Source organism: Lynx canadensis, chromosome C1 (genome assembly GCF_007474595.2).
Source record: "Lynx canadensis isolate LIC74 chromosome C1, mLynCan4.pri.v2, whole genome shotgun sequence".
Lineage (NCBI taxonomy): Eukaryota > Metazoa > Chordata > Mammalia > Carnivora > Felidae > Lynx > Lynx canadensis.
The window spans coordinates 131,114,613-131,126,860 of NC_044310.1; the positions used below are offsets into that span (position 1 = coordinate 131,114,613).

A 12,248-nucleotide genomic window follows, 5' to 3' on the forward strand; every position below is an offset into this window, starting at 1 on the left:
CACTGTCATCATTTTAATCTGCCTTCAGAGCTTGGTTCTGAGTGCTTCTTTACTTCACCTGTACTCTCTTCCTGGTTCTAGATATCTCCTCTATTCTTCTATTTCTGAAGGTATATCTCCAGTCCGGAGACTAAGATCAAGACTTGAATACATCACTGGCTATTTGGCAACTCACTTGGGTCTCTTACAGCCTCTCACTTAGATCTCATGATTAAAACTGAACCCATAGTTTACCATTTTCACAATCCATCAATTTGTAAAATCTAGGTCTTGAATCCTTCCTATCCTCATTTTCTACATTCATTCTATCTGCAAACGTTGTTAGTTAAACTACTCACCTCCTTCCATTTTGAGACTATAATACTGCAACCTACCACTATTTGTGTACCAGGTTGGAGCACAATCCTCCTATGTGGTCTCTTTCTGTTCCACCTTTTCCCCCACCAAATCCATCCTGTACATAAAAGTGAAATAGTTGTCTTAGACATAAATGACATTACTTCCTCCTCATCTTTTAGGTCTTAGCTCAAATCTCCTCTCTTCAAATGGGCCTTTATTGATCACCCTATCCAAAGAAGACTTAGAATATCTGAGTTTTTCTTTCTTGGTCCATTCTGCATTTCCTGCAATATAATTTTCAAAATTGGAAGTTTTGGCATTTATTTATTTATGAGTTCACTTGACTTTGTATTTGCTCCCCAGAATATAAGCTTTATGAAAATAAGACTCTGTTATCATTTTACATCCCAGGAATGAACACGAAACCTAACAAACAGAACTCCTTAAATAAAGCTTTGGGTATGGAGAAAACTGGACTGGTTCACTTTAAAATGCTATACAATATATTCAATAATAGCCTCAGAATTATTAATTGTGGAATCATGTTTTATATAGTCCTTATAAAATTTATATTCAGTAAAATTTTGAGTATTGATTACAACTGTTACAGAACCATTTAACTCTACTCAGTACGTATTGCTAAGTGTCTGTCTTATGCAATCAACAATAATCAAGCCACAAAATGGCAATAATTTACTGGTTTGATAGTTTTAGATTTCTTCCAAAGTAATAATAAATGATTGTAATTGTTAACTGTTTGAATAAACTCAGATGGCTTGAAAAGTATTCTTGCCAAGTGAATAGACAATTTCACAATAGAGTGTATAATAATACAAATTTATAATAATAAAGAAAATAAATTAAAAAATGAAAAAAAAAACCTATCAATTTCTACTAGTATTCCAAGGTCCTAAAACAAGACTTTGAAGTTTGCTGAAATATGTACACACATACACACATATACACTTATGTGTGGGTACATATGCACACCTAATGCACACCTAATGTGTGTGCGTGTGTGTGTGTGTGTGTCTATGTGTCTATGTGTGTGTGATGTACACACAAACCCATATATTGGGTTTGAGGTTTATAGCTACAACTACAGTTAAAAATTGAAAGCTGGGGCGCCTGGGTGGCGCAGTCGGTTAAGCGTCCGACTTCAGCCAGGTCACGATCTCGCGGTCCGTGAGTTCGAGCCCCGCGTCAGGCTCTGGGCTGATGGCTCAGAGCCTGGAGCCTGTTTCCGATTCTGTGTCTCCCTCTCTCTCTGCCCCTCCCCCGTTCATGCTCTGTCTCTCTCTGTCCCAAAAATAAATAAACGTTGAAAAAAAAATTAAAAAAAAAAAATTGAAAGCTATTGGGGCATTTGGGTGGCTCAGTCGTTTGAGCGTCCGACTTCGGCTCAGGTCATGATCTCTCTGTCCGTGAGTTCAAGCCCCGCATCTGGCTGTGTACTGACAGCTCAGAGCCTGGAGCCTGTTTCAGATTCTGTGTCTCCCTCTCGCTCTGCCTCTCCCTCTCTCTCTGTCAAAAATAAACATTAAAAAAATAAAAAAAAATTGAAACCTATTGGGGTGCCTGGGTGTCTCAGTCAGTTAAATGTCCAACCTTGGCTCAGGTCATGATCTCACAGTTCGTGAGTTCCAGCCCCACATGGAGCTGTCTGCTCTCAGCACAGAGCATGCTATGGATCCTCTATCTCCCTCTCTCTCTCTGCACCTCCCCCACTTGTGCTCTCAATCTCTCTCAAAAATAAACATTAAAAAAATTGAAACCTATGAAATAAAACTTAGTTGGATATTTTCTTAAAAGCTTTCAGGAAAAAATAATTGCTTAATCAACTTGTTGAGGAAAAGATATGATTATTAATGAATAAAAGTGTAAGCATGTTCATTCTGAACATCCTCCTCTGCCACAATAAAGAATATGCCCAAAATGGTATCTCATATTCATTTCTCAAAAATCAGGTAAATCAGATAAACCATTTGTTTTGCTCAGGAATATTTAGCTCTTTAATGGTAAAAATTGAATCTGTATTTTTAAAATAATTTGCATTTTTCCAAACATTGACCTACTTTACAGTGCTTGTCATTCTGTACTTTGCTGTACAGCATTTCATACTAGAAATGATAAATTGCCAGAAAGTATGTACAATTGTTGCATAATGCTATCATATTCTGTTCTGACTACTAAAATTTAAATTCAGAAATCTCATTATGCTTTACATATAGATTGAATCATGTCAGCCTTTTAAGTTTTAAATTATTTAATTTTCTTAAAGGAAAAAAAAATCCATCCATTTTGTATAGCCCAGGGGGCTAGAAAATCATAAGCATTTCTATCTATAAATAACTTAGCCTGCATTTGAAATTTAAATTTATAATCATAATTAGTATTCAAGCCATTTTCACAGATTACAGAAGACTATTCCCTTCACGACTTCCAAAAAAAGATCGTATTGAAAATTACCTTTCTTTGGAATGGACTTCAGTTAACATTTAGTTGTCTGAGTAAGTCTTCTTTTGATTTCTGATACAACTATTTTCCTACACTTTACTAGGATGGAAATATTCCAATATTTTTAGTAACTGTAAATATGCTTTCAAGACATCCTACTATCACATGGCTAACTTCTTCCATTTGGTTCACTGATAAAGCAGTTTTAAGTAAAAATCCATAGTTTCATTTTTGTATTTTGCTTTCTTTCACCTATGGATTCAGAGATAGAAACCAATATTCCATATTCAGATTTGGGAAAAATCTTGAGTTTCATTTTCCAAAGGGTGGGGAATTCTCAGGTCAGTATCATTTCTTATTTGCATAAAAACTTAGAAGATGAAATAGATTTCATGCTCATTAAATTATTGGATGACTAGCTGGAGAATGATTAAAAAACAAAATAAAAAAGCAGATACATGGCAGAGTAATTCAGAGGGGTGAAACATCAAATCTTTATACGTAAGCTGAATTTCAGAGGAATAAATACAAATTGTCCAAGTAAACAACTAGATAGACATAAACTATGCCATACATTTTTTTGGAAAGCATATATATTTACTATCTGGAAGAGACTTTAGAAATTTCCTACTTCGATATGATAGTTGTTTTTCGAATAAGTAAGTAGAGACTAAGAGATGTAACAGTTAACTCAGGTTAAACTCTAAATTTGGTCACAATATAGCTGAATGGGCATAGAGGAGTCATTTAATCATTTGAGAATTCACATTATTCATTAAATTAAGATGTTAAGTCTCTTCAGGGCACGTGCCTGGCTCAGTAGGTTAAGCATTGACTTCGGTTCAGGTCATGATCTCACTGTTACTGAGTTTGAGCCCCTCATCAGGCTTTGTCCTGACAGCTTGGAGCCTGGAGCCTGCTTTTGATTCTGTCTCTCCCTTTCTCTCTGCCCCTCCACCACTCAACTCTGTCTCTGTCTCTCTCTCTTACAAATAAATAATCAGTAAAAAAAAAAAAAAAAAAAAGATGTTAAGTCTCTTGGCTTTGAGAAGATGGCAGAATTTCCTGCATCCCTCAAACACAGCAGTATTGAGGCCAGAACCCTTGGAATGTGAGAAATAGAGGCTGCAGAGTGACAAAAAAATCTCTACAGGTAGAAGGAGACAGCTTGGGTGGACAGAGGTGCATGTATGCAAATTGGGAGAGATAAAACGGGCTGTGTAGGCCCAAAGTGGGGAACCCCTTTGGTGGAGAAACAAAAGGAAGAGAGAGGCTGTGGAAGTGTGGCATTGTATTTGGAGAAGAGGAAAACCTCTCTGTACCAGAGACTGGGGAATGGAAATATTAAGAGAGCCAGTTTCTACTTTGCAAATAGCCTTAGAAGGTAATGATTGGAGTTTTCAGGGTTGTGTGAGTTTCCCTGGACCAGAGCCAGCATGTATTTGTGCCTTGTGGAGAGGGGAACTGGCCCCAGGGCACAAAAGTAACCTCGGGGATGTACTGGGAGAGAACAGTCCCCTCCATTGAGTACTGTGGGAAGTGGGTAGATTACTCCCACCCCCCAGGACAAAAGACCCTGCAAGCACCAGCCAGAGGCCCTTTGTCAACTGGGCAGAGTGTCGGTACTCCAGAACCAGGTCCCTGCAGAGCAGGGTCCTTTAAGACATCAGGTTTTGAATCCCAGCTGAGCACCTAGGAGGTGTGGGAGAATGTGGAGCAGGGCAAGCAGGCCGCCCAGGCTACTCTGTGAGGGCTGCCTAAACAGCTTGGTTTGAGACACCCAGTCCAGACAGGAGAGATTGGGGTGTTTCCATTTTTCTCCCCATTATCAACATAGTGGGGCTTCAGGAAACAGGACAGTGGCCCCCAGTGGAGGTGGCACCCATTTACACCAAACCCTGTGCCAAGTAACTGCTTATCTACCAGAATGGCACTGACACTGACCAAACCAGACAGCCTCTCCTCCAGACCAGCACAGACAGCACAGTCACTGGTTTCCAGATACCAACGGACAACTGTCCTGAGGTTTTGTATGATGTCTGTTTTTTTTTTTAATTTTTAAATTATTATTATTTATATTTCCTTTTTCTTTTTACTCTATTTCTCTTTTCCCTTATTTTTCTTTCTACTCTCTATTTCTTCCTCCTTTGGAATGAGCCTCAGTTTCTGATTTGATTTTTGGTCAATTCTTATTTCATATATATATATATATATATATATATATATATAATTTTCATTCTTTGTTTCTCTGTTCTGGTTGTCTGTTTGTTTAATCAGGAATTTTTACTCTATTCTTTTTATACCTTTTCTGTATCTCCTTCTTTACATTCCTCTCTCTCTCTCTGGGTTAAGCCTTATAGTTTCTTTGATTCTCTGCCTGGTCTTTTTTTCCACCCCTGTCATTTTTCTCTTTGTGTGGGATAAGGTTTCTTCTCCCACTTTTCTCCTTTCTTCCAGGGTTACTTCAATGAACAAATCAAAGCACACGTGGCGGAAGGTCCAGTCCACTACTACGAGCAGTGAGATAAATCAACCAAAGATTCAACAACAGAGTGCATGCAACTCCAAAAACACTGAAATGCCAGGCTCTGGAGTGTGTGACCCCTTTTTAATATAGTAGTACTCACAGGTACAGGACACATAACAAGCTATTAAAACGCATAAAAGATAAAAAACTAACCAAAATGATGAAATGGAAAAATTCTCTTAAAAATAAATTTCAGGAAGAAATGACAGCTAGAGAATTGCTCAAAACAGATATAAACAATATATATGAACAAGAATTTAGAATAATAGTCATAAGACTAATAGCTGGGCTTGAAAAAAAGCATAGAAGATGGCAGAGAATCTATTGCTACAGAGATCAAGGACCTAAAAAATAGTTATGATGAATTAAGAAATGTTATAAATGACATGCAACATGAACTAGATGCAGTGGTGGAAGAAGCAGAGGAGAGAATAGGTGAAACAGAATAAAATTATGGAAAATGATGAAGCTGAGAAAAAGAGGGAAAGGAAATTACTAGACCACAAGGGGAGAGTTAGAGATCTAAATGATTCAATGAAACAAAATAATATCCATATCATAGGAGTTACAGAAGAAGAAGAGAGAGAAAGGGACAGAAGGATTATTTGAACAAATTATAACTGAGAGCTTCCCTAATCTGGGGAAGTATGCAGACATTCAAGTCCAGGAAGCACAGAGAACTCCCTTAAAAATCAACATAAACAGGTCAACACCATGACATGTCATAGTGAAACTGGAAAAATACAAAGATGAAGAGAGAATTCTGAAAGCAGGTAGGGACAATGTGCCTTAACCTACAAGGGTAAACACATAAGGGTAGTAGTAGACCTGTCTACTAAAACTTAGCAAGACAGAAGGGAGTGGCATGAAATACTCAATGTGCTGAATAGGAAAATCACTCTGAATGGAAATGGACTAAATGCCCCAATCAAAAAATACAGGGTATCAGAATGGATTAAAAAAAAACAGCAGCCATCTATATGCTGCCTACAAGAGACTCATTTTATTATTTAAAAAAACAATAAGGTTTATTTATTTTTTGAGAGAGAGAGAGGCAGTGCTTGAACAGAGAAGGGGCAGAGAGAGAGGAGACACAGAATCCAAAGCAGGCTCCAGGCTCTGAGCTGTCAGCACGAAGCCTGATGCGGGGCTCAAAATCATGAACTGTGAGATCATGACCCGAGCCGAAGTCAGACACTTAACCAACTGAGCCACCCAGCCGCCCATACAAGAGACTCATTTTAGACATGAGGAGACCTGCAGATTGAAAATGAGGGGATGGAGAACCATCTATCATGCTACTGGATGTCAAAAGAAAGCTGCAGTAGCTATACTTATATCAGACATTTTAGATTTTTAAAATAAACACTGCAACAAGAGATGAAGAAGGGCATTATATTATAATTAAGGGGTCTATCATTCAAGTAGAACTAACAGGTATAAATTTTTATGCCCCCAACGTGGAGGAACCCAAACATATAAATCAATTTATCACAAACATAAATAAATGTATAGATAGCAATACTGTGATTGTAGGGGACTTTAATACTCCGCTTACAACAATGGACAGATCATCTAGGCAGAAAATCAGTAAGAAAACAGTGGCTCTGAATGACATACTAGACCAGATGGACTTAACAGATATATTCAAGACTTTTCATCCAAAAGCAGCAGAATACACATTCTTCTCTAGTGCATATGGAACATTCTCCAAAATAAATCACATACTGGGTCACAAAACAGCCTTCAACAAATATAAAAGGATTGAGATCCTACAATGCATATTTTCAGATCACAATGCTATGAAACTTGAAATCAACCACAAGAGAAATTTTGGAAAGCCTCCAAATACATGGAAGTTATAGAACATCCTACTAAAGAATGAATGGGTCAACCAGTGAATTAAAGAAGAAATTAAAAAAAAATGTGGAAGCAAATGAAAATGAAAACATGACAGTCCAGACACTTTGGGATGAACCAAAGGTAGTCCTAAGAGGAAAATACATTGCAATCCAGGCCAATCTCAAGAAACAAGAAAGTTCCCAAATACAGAACCTAACCTCATACCTAAAGGAATTAGAAACACATCAGCAAAGAAATCCCAAAGCCAGCAGAAGAAGAGAAAAAGTAAAGATTAGAGCAGAAATAAACAATATAGAATCCCCCCCCCCAAAAAAAAAAGAAAAAAAAAAGAAACAGTAAAACAGATCAATGAATCTAAGAGCTGGTTTCTTGAAAGAACAAACAACATTAATAAACCTTGAGCCAGACTTCTCAAAAAGAGGACCCAAATAGATAAAATCACAAATGAAAGAAGAGAGATCACAAAAAATCCCTCAGAAATACAAGCAATTATCAGATAATACTATGAAAAATTCTATGCCAACAAACTGGACAACCTGGAAGAAATGTGCAAATTCCTAGACACCCACAGTCTAACAAGACTCAAACAGGAAGAAACAGAAAAGTTGAACAGACCTATAACCAGCAAAGAAATTGAGTTGGTTATCAAAATCTCCCAACAAATAAGAGTCATGGGCCAGATGGCTTCTCAGGGGAATTCTACCAGACATTTAAAGCAGAGTTAATACCTATTCTTCTAGGCTGTTTCAAAAAAAAAAAAAAAAAAAAAAAAAGGAAGGAAGGCTTCTGGACTCATTCTCTGAAGCCAGTATTACCTTGATTCTCAAACCAAAGACCCCACTAAAAAGGAGAGTTAGAGGCCAATATCCCTCATGAACATGGATATAAAAAATTCTCAACAAGATACCAGCAAATCAAATATAGCAGTATATGAAAAGAATTATTCACCATGATCAAGCCCAATCCTGGCTGCAGAGCTGGTTCAATATTTGCAAATCAATCAACATGATACATCACAGTAACAGAAGAAAGGATAAGAACCATATGACCCTTTCAATAGATGGAGAAAAGCACTGGACAAAATACAGCATCTATTCTTAATAAAAACCCTCCAGAAAGTCAGGATAGAAGGAACATAACCTTACATCAAAAAAGACATCTATGAAAGGCCCGCAGGTAATATCATCCTAAATGGGGAAAAACTGAGAGCTTTCCCTCTGAGATTAGGAACATGACAGTGATGTCCACTCTCACCACTTGTTTAATATAGTGTTGGAAGTCCTAGGCTCTGCAATCAGACAACAAGAAATAAAAAGCATCCAAACTGGCAAAGAAAGAAGTCAAACATTCACTTTTCACAGATGACATGATACTCTACACAGAAAACCTGAATGACTCCACCAAAAAACTGCTAGAACTAATACATGAATTCAGCAAGTAGCAAGATATAATATCAACATAAAGAAATCGGTTGCATTTTTACACACCAATAATGAAGCAACAGAAAGAGATACCAAGAAATCGATCCGATTTACAACTGCGCCAAGAACCATAATATACCTAGGAATAAATCTAACCAAAGAGAAAAGATTTGTATGTTGAAAAGTATAGAAAACTAATGAATAAATTGAAGAAGACACAAAAAAATGGAAAAACATTCCATGCTCATGGATTGGAATAACAAAAACTGTTAAAATGTCAGTACTACCCAAAGCAATCTACACCTTCAATGCAATCCCAATCAAAATAGCACTAGCATTCTTCACAGAGCTAGAAGAAACAATCTAAAATTTGTATAGAACCACAAAAGACCCCAAAATGCCAAAGTTATGTTGAAAAAGAAAACCAAAGGTGGAGGTATCACAATCCCAGACTTTAGTCTGTACTACAAAGCTGTAATCATCAAGACAGTCTGGTACAGGAACAAAAACAGCCACATAGACCAATGGAATAGATTAGAGAACCCAGAAATGGACCCACAAATGTATGACCAACTAATCTTTGACAAAGCAGGGAAGAGTATCCAATGGAAAAAAGTCTCTTCAGCAAATGGTGCTGGGAGAGCTGGGCGGCAACAAGCAGAAGAATGAAACTGTGCCACTTTCTTAAACCATACATGAAAATAAATTCAAAATGGATGAAAGACCTAAAAGTGAGACAGGAAATCATCAAAATCTTAGAGGAGAAAACAGGCAACAACTTCTTTGATCTTGGCTACAGCAAGTTCTCACTTGACATGTCTCCAAAGGCAAGAGAAATAATGCAAAAATGAACCTTTGAGACCTCATCAAGATAAAAAGCTTCTGCACAGCAAAGGAAACAATCAACAAAAGTAAAAGGCAACCAACAGAATGGGAAAAGATATTTGCAAATGATGTATCCGATAAAGGGGTAGTATCAAAAGTCTAAAAAGAACTTACCAAAGTCAACACCCAAAAAACAAATAATCCAGTGAAGAAATGGGCAAAAGCCATGAATAGACACTTTTTCCAAAGAAGACATCCAGATGGCTAACAGACACATGAAAAGATGCTCAACATCTCTCATGATCAGGGAAATACAAATCAAAACCACATTGAGATACCACCTCACACTGGTTAAGTGGCTAACTATAACAACTCAGGGAACAGCAGATGTTGGCAAGGATGTGGAGAAAGGGGAACCCACTTTCTCTGTTGGTGGGAATGCAAACTGGTGCAACCACTCTGGAAAACAGTGTGAGGTTCCTCAAAAAATTAAAAACAGAATTACCCTACGACCCAGCGATTGTACTACTACATATTTATTCAAAGGATACAGGGATGCTGCTTTGAAGGGGCACATGCACCCCAGTATTTACAGTGGCATTATCAACAATAGCCAAAGTATGGAAAGAGCCCAAATGTCCATCCATTAATGAATGGATAAAGAAAATGTGGTGTGTGTATGTATGTATATATATACATGGAATACAACTTGGCAGTGAAAAAGAATGAATTTGCAACAACATGGATGGAACTGGAGGAGGGTATTATGCTAAATGAAATAAGTCAGAGAAAGACAGATATCATATGTTTTTACTCATTTGTGGAATTTGAGAAACTTAACAGAAAACGTAGGGGAAGGGAAGGAAAAATAAGTTGCAAACAGAGAGTTAGGCAAACCATAAGAGACTCTTAAACACAGAGACCAAATTGAGGGTTCATAGGGGGACAGTGTGTAGGGGTGGGGAAATGGGTGATGGACTTTGAGGAGGGCACTTGTTGGGATGTAAGTGATGAATCATAGGAATCTACTCCCAAAGCCAAGACTATACTGTATACACTGTCTGTTTGGTAACTTGACAATAAATTATTAAAAAAGAAAGATGTTAAGAATGGACTTATTCCATATTTATAATATTGAGGTATCAGGGTTACAAAAGAGATTTAGGAAGTGAAGTTAAAAGATTTCCCTCATCTGTATAGCCTTAAGTTTTGTTTTGTTTGCAGTGTGTTGGTTGGAATTTCTATGGAGTGCTCAATGTCTAGAACATGGCCCTAAAACTCATGGCTCAGAGGTTCCAATCTTCAAATCATGACATTTAATCAGCTATGATGGAATCCTAGAAAATGTACCTAGTAAATACTGTTAGCTGTGGGTAGGTCTGAAGAAAGAGAGAAAAACAAAGCCTAGATGATACAACACATGTAATCACTTCCATTAAAAGATAAAATGAGGTTTCACATCCTATGAGGAAAACGTTAATCAATAGCTTTACCATTAGTTACAAAAGATTCTATAGTACAGTCATAAAATTAAAAATTAAAATATTAAAATATATACACATCAACATATAATATACACATAAAACACATATATTTATATATTTTTATGTTTAAGAATAAAATCTTAATTACCAAACAGTAATCAAATTTGGTTTCTGATCTACAATAAACTCTGCTTACTAGAAGGCATTGATTATAATTAATCTCCCCAAGGACAAAACTAAAATAACTATCAAATAAGCTTTACTGAAAAAATTGTATCAAATTCAAGATATATTTTTAGAAAATAAAATTCAGACAAAAGTTATAAATAATTTTTCATGTGATAATATGCATCATAGAGAAAATTATCTTGTCAATTATCATCAACATCATGGTCATCATCGGCATCGTCATCATATTAATAGCAATCATCTATATAGTGCTTATTATGTGCCAAGAACTATTAACACTAACATAATACAGTACATGTGTGTATATGCATATATACATACATATATATATATATATATATATATATATATATATACATATATATATTCCTCACGAAAACCTCATGAAATAGAGAGGGCAGAGAAGCTAAAAGGCTAATAAGCAATAAGAACAAAATTAAAACCCAGGCAATGTAACTCCACAGTACATACTCTTTATCACTTCATTTTAATAAGAGATGAAATGGTACCATAGGAGCAATGTTGTTGCAAAGCAGATTTGTGTTTTACGGATATAGAAAGCTAAAGCTAGTTAAGACTGACCAACTTTTGGCTGATAGCAAGTGAGTGAGTGAAGAAAGACAGAGTGATCTAGTAAATTTCTTGGCTTTCTCCTAGAACTGTTCTTAATAGAACTAAAGGTGGTATATAAAACAGTGTTTTGGTGTGGAAGGAATTGAAGAAACAACTCTGATGTATATGGATTTTTACTCAAGTTAATTTAATCTAAGGTGAATTAGAAAGTTAATATGACTTCATTTAAAACCAGATTATTGTGATCTACCTGATAAAAATACCTTCCAAATTTCATTCAAATGGTATTCATGAAGTTCAAATTTTTATGGTAGATACCACTGTAAAAGATAGTAAAGTCTTCCAGATAGGTGCTTCTGATTCTTTGCAAATACAAAGCTTCAATTATATCCTACTGTTTTAGCACTTGACTTTTTGGTTGTATGGGAATGGGCCATGCCCCATAAAAATAAGTATTTATCTGTCAATTTTCTCCCAGGTTACTTCAAAATAGAAAATACACAATAAATTGACATGCCCTAAAACAAACAAACAAAAAAGGATAGGGTACAACCACAGATCTAAACAAAT

The 12,248-nt window shown here is 36.3% G+C and overlaps 1 protein-coding gene across 1 annotated transcript in view; it reads right to left on the bottom strand.

Annotated features, from left to right (window-relative positions):
- Window positions 1-12,248, bottom strand: part of LRP1B (LDL receptor related protein 1B) — a 282,197-nt gene that overhangs the window by 115,923 nt on the left and 154,026 nt on the right.